Source organism: Phyllobates terribilis, unplaced genomic scaffold, assembly GCF_046119375.1.
Source record: "Phyllobates terribilis strain yellow unplaced genomic scaffold, ASM4611937v1 Scaffold_3__8_contigs__length_932513732, whole genome shotgun sequence".
Classification (NCBI taxonomy): Eukaryota; Metazoa; Chordata; class Amphibia; order Anura; family Dendrobatidae; genus Phyllobates; species Phyllobates terribilis.
In genome coordinates this window covers 289,075,704-289,084,994 of record NW_027362763.1, presented here as the reverse complement: position 1 = coordinate 289,084,994, position 9,291 = coordinate 289,075,704, and positions in this window count along the sequence as shown.

The following is a 9,291-nucleotide window of genomic DNA, read 5'->3' as shown; positions in this document are numbered from 1 at the left end:
TTGCCGTATAAGAACATTATAACTTAACACTTTACTTTTGTAATGTCTGAGGGACAAGGTGGGTATGTGCCAGTTTTCATGTCTCATGTAGGAGTGGATGACTTATCTCAGTACTGTGAGAATGTGGTAAGCTCACCCAAAGTGTTCATTTAGTCCCTCTGTTACTTAAAGGGAATCTGTCACCACTTTGGACATATCAGACCTCTACTATGGCCATACAGGTTATAGAAAAGTAAATCTATACATACCTGTATGGCCCATAGTAAGAGGTCTGATTGCAGAGAAAAGCGCTTTAATCAATTCTATTTTGTACATGTATGTATAGATTTACTTTTCTATATCTTGTATGGCCATAGTAGAGGTCTGATATCAGGTGGGTGACAGATTCCCTTTAAGCAGTAAAATAACTATGGGCTGGAGAGTGGAGGAGAGCATCACAGCAATACATGTCTGCTGTTCTAAGGCCTCATCCAGATGTCTGTTATGTATATAAATGTTCCATCCATATTTTTCATGTATAGGATACATACCCACTTTTGTGCTATTCACATGTCTCTATCTTTTTAAAGGCAGAAAGTCCACAAAACCACCCAAAACAAAGAATTGAAACATGTCCATTTTTGATTTAAGTCACTGACCAAATTCACCAAGCGAAGTCTATAGTTTGGTGAACAAAAAAATGGACAGCACACAAATGCCTTCCATGTTTCATCCGAGTCCTGTCCAATTTATACTATTTAATTAGTATGAAAAGCTTGGATTGTTGTGATTTTTTTTCACACGAGAAAAACATACTCTCTAACCAAAAATCGATGAAAAAGGTTACCAATCACACAAATGAAAAACGGCCCTTTTTTTCTTGTATACAAAAAATATAGGTCTAAATGAGGTGTAAAAGTGAGAATTCGAAAGGGCTTCTTAATTGTAGGGAAAATGCTAAATAATACAGTATACTGGTAATGTAACTATTTTATGCTTGAATAAGGCAGACATGGTTTGGTAGATCATCATAAGATTATTTCCAATATGTAGCACCGCAATCGCTTTATAAAGTTCAAGGCTATTTTTTAATAAAGCTGAATCTTAGGCTACATTCACGCATTTGTGTGAGTGCTACCATCCAAGAGAAATGGACCTTTTTTTTTTTTCTTAGGTGTTATGGCATTACTCCAGTCTTTTTTTCTCATCCCCCTTTTTTTCCACTGAAGCAGGAAGCCTTCCTGTACTTTTTTTTATTCATTAAGGCTAAGTGCCCACGATGCAGAAATGCGGCAGATTTTTTCTGCATCTCCCTGGCAGGAAAAACGCAAGCGGATTTTACATGCGTTTTTCCTGCCAGGTAGAAGCGTTAGTGAAGCGTTCTTCACATACATTTCTGCATGTGGGTTATCAAGCGCTTTTCCAAGCAATTTTAGCATCACTTGGAAAAGTGCTTGACAACTTGGTCACCCTATATAAATCCATGCAACCGGCATGGATTTATATAGTGTGACCAAGTTAATAGTTAAAAAAAGGTTATACTTACCTTCTGATGGCCCCCGGTCTCCTTTTCCGGTCTCCCCGGCAGCTCGCGATGGTCTAAAAGGACCTTCCATGACGTCATTTAGTCATGTGACAGGTCATGCGACCGCCGACATCAGCATGACGTCATGGAAGGTCCTTTTAGACCATCGCGAGCTGCCGGGGAGCCAGGACGCATCGCTATGCGGACCGGGGGCCATCAGAAGGTAAGTATAAGGGTTTTTTTTTTATTATTTTAAATTCTTTTTTTTACAGGTACTATGGTACCCGGGTCTGGATGACACGCACATTGAATTGCTTAATATCAGCATGTGCACATGTAGTCATGCGGATATTAAGCAATTCAATGGCGGCAATTACACTGCGTGTCCGCAAAATTAATGGACATGCTGAGTATTTTTCCGCAATGATAATTCACAGCGGAAATTTCCGCAGCATGTGCACAGAACATGCGGATCATCATTGGGGACCATGTGACACGTATTACCAAGCGTTTTTTTTAAGCGTTTTCGCTGCGGAAATTCCGCGGCAAAAACGCTTGAAAAACGCACAGTGGGCACGCAGCCTGATACGTTACAATGTATCAGTTAAAAGCAGATGACACTAGGACTGAAGTCTTAAGTACACAATATGTCTTCCTAGTTTCATCAGTGCCTAACGGATCCCTATACAGTTTAATGGCCAAGTCAGATCCGCAAAACGATGGAGAATAGGAAATGCTCATAGACCGGAAACACGGACCTATTCAACCTCTTGTGTGTATGTCACAATCATGGATCAGTGTGATGTCAGAGAAAAAAAAAACAGACAGCACTAGGACGTGTCACACGGATGTAGCATTAGACACATGTACCGTCTGATTCTTCTGTTCCAAATCTAGAACCATACAATTGTATTCATTTAAATCTTGGGTAATCCAACCTTTGTCAATTCCATAGAACCAATGTGGGTCTGGGTGTTGTGAACAAGGCCATAATATGAGCATTATTCTACTTTTCTTGGCTGCTTTGTAACTAATGAAATAAAAAAATAGAAGGAAAAAAAATCGCACTCACCGTCTCTTTAAAACTTCAACACTTTAATTGGAAACTTAAAACATCGGGTTGCAGAGGTGAACGGAATGCACAGAGGACAACGGCTGTTTCACACCAAACAGCGCTTCAACAGGTCCTTGTATTTGATACACTTGTATTTGATACAAGGGCCTGTTGAAGCGCAGTTTGGTGTGAAACAGCCGTTGTCCTCTGTGCGATTATTCCTTCTATTTTTTGATGTTATGCCACTGGATTTCTCTAAACGCACCAAAAGTCTTTTGAAGGTCTGGTCTGTCTCGGCATATGAACAACAGATGGTGCCGACACACCTTCCCCGCATGTAACTAATGAAAGCTACTAATGATTTATAGCTGTTATAGAATTTTTATGAGAAAACATATTGGATCCAGTTCACATGAACATTTATCTCTACTTTATTCTGTTTTTTATTGAAAAAAATATATATATAAAAGTGTTTTTTGTAAGTCCCATTGATTTCAAAGTTGTTGTTTTTTTTATTATTATGGCTAATGCCTCCTTTCTGAATGTTTTGGTGGACAGAATAACCTACCTTGCCAGACTGTTCTACCCAGAAAAGGAAGAAAAAACCTGCCATTCATCATTTTTACTATCTTAGTCAATAAAGAAGTAAATGAAAACAGAACACTCGCAATTATGTTTTCAGTTACCAAGACATTAGAAATCAATCTATTTTGTGAACAAAGCCTTCCACAGATTATTGTATTGTAGTGAACCTGCTTTGTCATGTCACTGAATAGCTTCCTCCATTCAGCAAGGACGGTAATTCTGACACCAAAGCGTAATTAGATCTGAGTGTAATTATCTAGCGAATGGCTGATCTGGGCTGTAGACAGATGGTAAGGCTAGTTTAAACCTGCAGATTCCCCTGACACCTTTCGTATACAAGATATTGCAGTTACCTGTTATAGTTGGTGGGCGTACCAAGTCTGTAGAAGAGTAAGACTTAAAAAGCAAGGAAGGGACACTATCCAAATCACTGATGACCATGCTTCTCTTATTCCTTCAGTATGCGCTGTAGCATTTGTTGTATCATAGTGTATTAGATTACTGTTGCATTTATTTTTTTCTGTTACAATGTAACACCCTATACAAATGAAAAAAAATATAAAGTAAAGTCTGTTTAATCCTCAGTCTTTTCAGGGATGGCCACTAATGGCTTTTTGGCCCCATAATCATTGAGTCTTTTCAGGGATGGCCACTAATGGCTTTTTGGCCCCATAATCATTGACTATTTGCACTCTTTGATTGGATAGGAAGCCTAAAATATATTGAGTAATGTGCTCTCTCCTCACCTCCTGATGAAGCCCTGGTGAAACATGCATGGTGGCTGCAGACTACAGTGAGCACTATATGAAAGCTGTTACATAGATACTTAGCATTTGCAAAGCACCATTTTGTACATGTCACTAGGCCTTGAATTGTTCACATGTTGTGGTAGAGGATTTATGTGATTTAGTATGTATATGTCGCTTCATAGTGTATTTTTCAGTACAATCCATGGTTCATTGACATTTTAACCACTAGTATGGAATAGAGATTACGATTTTTTTTTCTGCAGGTTGAGAATCACTAATGACAGAACGATCTCTAATCTCTCCGGAAATATTGGTCTACTCTTGTCTAATTAGCTCGCTCTCTGTCTTGCACATTAGATAAAGTTCTTACACCTGGAGATTAGTTCAGTGGTTTCAGCGCTGACCAAATACTCCCATTTTCTCTGCTTCACTACAATCAATCTATTTACCGAACCCATGGACAGGAATTCGACAGAGAGAGGTCTGGCAGCCACCTATTTATCTACAGACTACTCTGGGGTTTAAGCTCCCATCCAAACAATGTGAGGGTTTATACTAGGGGTGCACAACATTTTTTGGTCCAAAGGCCACACACTAACATAACTGAGTCTTTGGAGCAGAAAATTGCCAAATCTTCCTCATTAGCTCAAATCTTTAAACTGAGGATTTTTTAAGTTTTAACATAACTATGAAGCATGTTATGGATTGCTACATGTACAAGATGAGAACTACTGACAGCACATGAGAGCGGCGTCAGAACTGCCATTAGTATATGAATGCAGCACCAGAACCACCATCAGTACATGAATGTAGCGCCAGAACCAACATCAGTACAGTGGCTTGTGAAAGTATTCACCCCCACCCCTTGGCTTACAACCTATTTTGTTACATTATAACCTGTGTGTAAATATTTTTGTAATTCGATTTGTATGTCATGCATCAGCTCTAAATAGTCTAAGTTGGTGAAGTGAGAAAAATATAGGCATAAATTAAAATTAAATTGGCATGTGGATATGCATTCACCCCTTTTGCAATAAGGCCCCTAAAAATTTCTGGTGCAAGCAATTGCCTTCATAATGTGCCCTGTCATGTGGTCTTATCAGTATATACACACCTTTTCTGAAAGGCCACAGAGGCTGCAAACCATTAAGCAGGCAGCACCTCTAACCAAACAACACTATGAAGACTAGGGAGATCTCCAAACAAATCAGGGACAAAGTTGTTGAGATGTACAAGTCAGGGTTGGGTTATAAAGAGATATCCCAATCTCTGATGATCCCCTGGAGCACCATCAAATTCATTATCATCAAATGGAAATAACACAAACACAACAAACCTGCCAAGAGAGGGCTGCCCACCAAAACCCTCAGCCCGGGCAAGGAGAGCATTAATCAGAGCAGAAGCACAGAAACCAAAAGTAACCCTGAAGGAGCTGCAGCAGAGACAGGAGTATCTGTCCATACGACCACAATAAGCTGTACACTTCATAGAGGTAGCCTTTATGGAAGAGTGGGCAGAATAAAAAGCCTTTACTTAAACACAAATTGTAACGCTCACTTTGAGTTTGCCAAAAGACATGTGTGAGACCCCCTAAATGTATGAAGGAAGGTTCTGTGGTCAGATGAGACCAAAATGTAACTTTTTGGCCACCAAGGTAAACACTATGTCTGTTGCCAAACCAAACACCGCTCATCACCCCAAAACCACCATCCCCACAGTGAGACATAGTGGTGGCAGCATCATGCTGTGGGGATATTTTTCTGCTGAAGGGAAAGGGAAAATGGTCCGAGTCGAGGAGAAGATGGATGGTGCAAAATACATGGATATTCTTGAGCAAAACCTGTTTCCGTCTGCCAGTGATCGGAGACTGAGAGGTTCACCTTCCAACAAGACAATGACCCAAAGCATACTGCTAAAAGCAACACTCAAGTAGTTTAAGGGGAAAGGTGTAAATGTTTTGGAGGGGCCTATTCAAAGCCCAGACCTTAATCCAATTGATAATTGCTGTTCACAAGAGGAAACAATCTAACTTGAAGTAGCTGGAGCAGTTTTGCATTGAGGAATAGGCAAAAATCCCATTAGCAAGATGTGGAAAGCTCATAGAGCAACTTGCAGCTGTAATTGTCACAAAAGGAGGCTCTAAAGTACTGACTTTAGGGGGGTGAATAGTTATGCATGCTGAAGTTTACAGTTATTTTGTCCTATTTGTTGTTTGCTTCACAGTAAAGAGAACCAAATGTTCACAGTTGTAGGCATTTTCTTTACATGAACTGATGCAAACCCCCAATAAACCCCTGAAATTCCAGGTTGTAAGGTAGCAAAACATGAAAAATGCCAAGAGGGGTGAATAAATTTGCAAGCCACTGTACACGAATGCAGCGCCAGATCCACAATCAGTACATATATACAGCACCAAGTTTAGTACAGCGATCAATTGTAATGTCAGGTCAGCCCCATAAAGAATTGTATTGCTTGAACCTAAAATTTCCAGTATGTTCTTTACAATGGTAAGGAGATACTGGGAGTTGTTGATATCAGCCATCATCTGACTGCGGACAGTACAGGAACCACAATACTATTGAAACATAGTATCAAAATTAAACATTTGCATCCAGATACCTTATAGGTGACATCATCTCTAATTGGAATTGTTCCCATCCCCTTTGTCTCCATGTATCACAGACATCATGAAGAGATTCCATGCCCAGAGCTTGTCTCTTCCCTCTTCTGTCTTCAGCAGCTCATTCTGATACACTATCCCTAAAAATAACATTATTTATTTATTACTGAACGGCCTTCAGCTCGATCTCAAGCCATGGAGACTAGATGGATGATTGATCTGTAGGAAGATAGATCTTCTGCAAGCCTAGATAGGTCCACCAGGATATTCTCCAATGTTAATTTGATTGTATCAATCAGGGTTGATAGTCATCCTCATCGCCTTGTTCCTTTTTCCTACCATGATGTCGTTCTTCAGTGATTATTCTCTTCGTATGATGTGTTCAAAGTAGGCAAGTCTTATCTTGGTGATCCTTGCTTCAACAGACATGTCTGGCTTGATTTGTTCTTTTTGCCATGCATGGAATAGATAACATCCTTCTTCAGAACCACATTTCGAAGGCGTTGATTTTTCTTTTGTCTTGTTTCTTTATTGTCCAGGTTTCGCATCCATATGTTACTACAGAAAACACCAGACTATGTACAAGTAGTGTCTTCGTCGCCAGTGAAATATATTTGAAGACCTTGTCTAGTGACTTCATTGTTGATTTGTCCATAGCTATTCTCCTATTGACTTAGGTGTCGTCGCTGCATCTTGATTGATCCGAGCAGATTGATGTCCTTTACAACTTCCAGTTCGTCACCATCCATCTCAAATGAGTCCCGGTCGTACCAGGCAGCAGTCAATATATTTTTGTTTGTATTTAGTAGCAGTCCCATTTTCAAACTTTTTCTATCTTTACGCTCCATAATAAGTACTTTATTCCATCTATGCTTGTTGCTATATGTTGTATCATTTGCGTATTTAAGATTGTTGAGGATTCGTACAGCAATTTTGATTCCTTCTTTTGGGGAAATCCAGCCTTCCAGTAAATCACTTCTGCATATAAATTGAAGAGAAATGGTGACAGGATGCAGCCTTGTCTGATGCCTCACTCTACTTTGAACTATGCAGTGTTCCTTTCGGACTGTTGTTTTTTGATCAATGTAAAGGTTCCTAATGATGCTGATCAGATGATTCGGCACACCCATATCCTTCGGCACACCCATATCCTTCTTTGTATTCCAAAGTTTCTGGTGATCAACACAGTCGAAGGCTTTGCTGTAGACTATGAAGCAAAAATAGACCTCTTTGTTGTAATCTTTGGCCTTTTCCATTATCCATCAAATGTTAGCAATTACATCTCTTGTTTCCCTGCCTTTTCTGAATCCTGCTTCTTCTTCTGGCAGATCTTTGTAAAAGTAAGGCTTTAACAGTCTATGCAACATCTTCAGCAGTATGTGTATGATGTCACACATCATCTACTATGGAATTATTTATTCTGACTATTCTCTGGTTGATAGAGACATCACAGTTGATGTACATAGCACTTTAACCTATATATTTAGTTACATCTAGGGTAGTATGGAGTAGTTTACTTTGCACTAAGCACTTTATATTCTCTCTATATATACCATACTATTTACATATTGCAAATCCAGTGAAGATTATTATTTACTATGTGACAGCATTTTTGTAATTTGTTGACCTTCATACCCCTTAGCCTGGCCCCTCTCTCTTTCTGTGTCACTTTTCCCTTTATAAACATTTTATGTGATTTTATCTTATCCTACCAATAAATGTTATATTTTATGATACCATAATTCTTATGTCTTGTGTATAGGTCTTAATTTAATATGGTGGACATATGAACACTGCAATTTTTTCTTTTTGACATTGTATTCGTGATTCTATTGTAAGAAAGGTACTTTCAGATGATTCCATTATTCTTCTTCTGAAAATCTATATAGAGACACGTCTTAGCAGTTAAAACACTGTAGAGTTTGACAGATCCTCTAAAGATAGGAAAAAGGCTGTCCATAACTAATTTGTTTTTCATTCAGAAGACACTGTCCTATCCTTGGGAAAGACATAATACCATCATCGTTAGTATTACATACTGCCTGATCTTTGTCCTGGGGGCTAGGAGGAAATGTCGATAAGAAATTTGATTTCTGTGAGTCTCTCCCATTCATGCTAAGTGATCTGCTGGACGTAGTATGGCTGTTTTCTATGTATATTTCCTTTCCCTGGAACTAAGGAGCCTAGGCCAACTCCTGAAAACTCCACAGAACATTTTTTTTTACTTCCCCAGTGGTTGAATAGGGTAATACAGAACAGCCTAAAGACATGCCCCCAGAGAAAGCTGAGCCGCGACCCCTTGGTAAAGTCCATAAAAACTATCAGTAAATAAGAAGGGCCATATCTCTGGAACCATAGAACAGATTTTAAAAAAGAAATATTCAGACTAAAAAAAAAAAAAAAAAGCAAAAATGGACACTTTTGACCAATTGATAGGTCCTTTTTAAGGTATTTCAAATACCTATTGCTACATTATAGGAGGACTTACAAGCGGCTCTATGCTATTCACTTGATCGTCTTGCTTTCGAGGTGCCACATAGCATATGTATCAGTTGTTTTGTATTTATTGTTGAAGTTGCTTATAGATCCCTCATGATGTTCAACCAAATCTGTACGTTAAGGTCATGTTTTACCTATTTTACCTCTGCTATATAGGCTGCATTTCTTGTATAATTAAAAATAAAATAAAAATATCTGTAAATATTGGTCATTGAGGTATCACCACCCATCAAGTTGTTAAAATTCTGTCGTCATGATAGCCATGGGAAGTCTGGGTGAC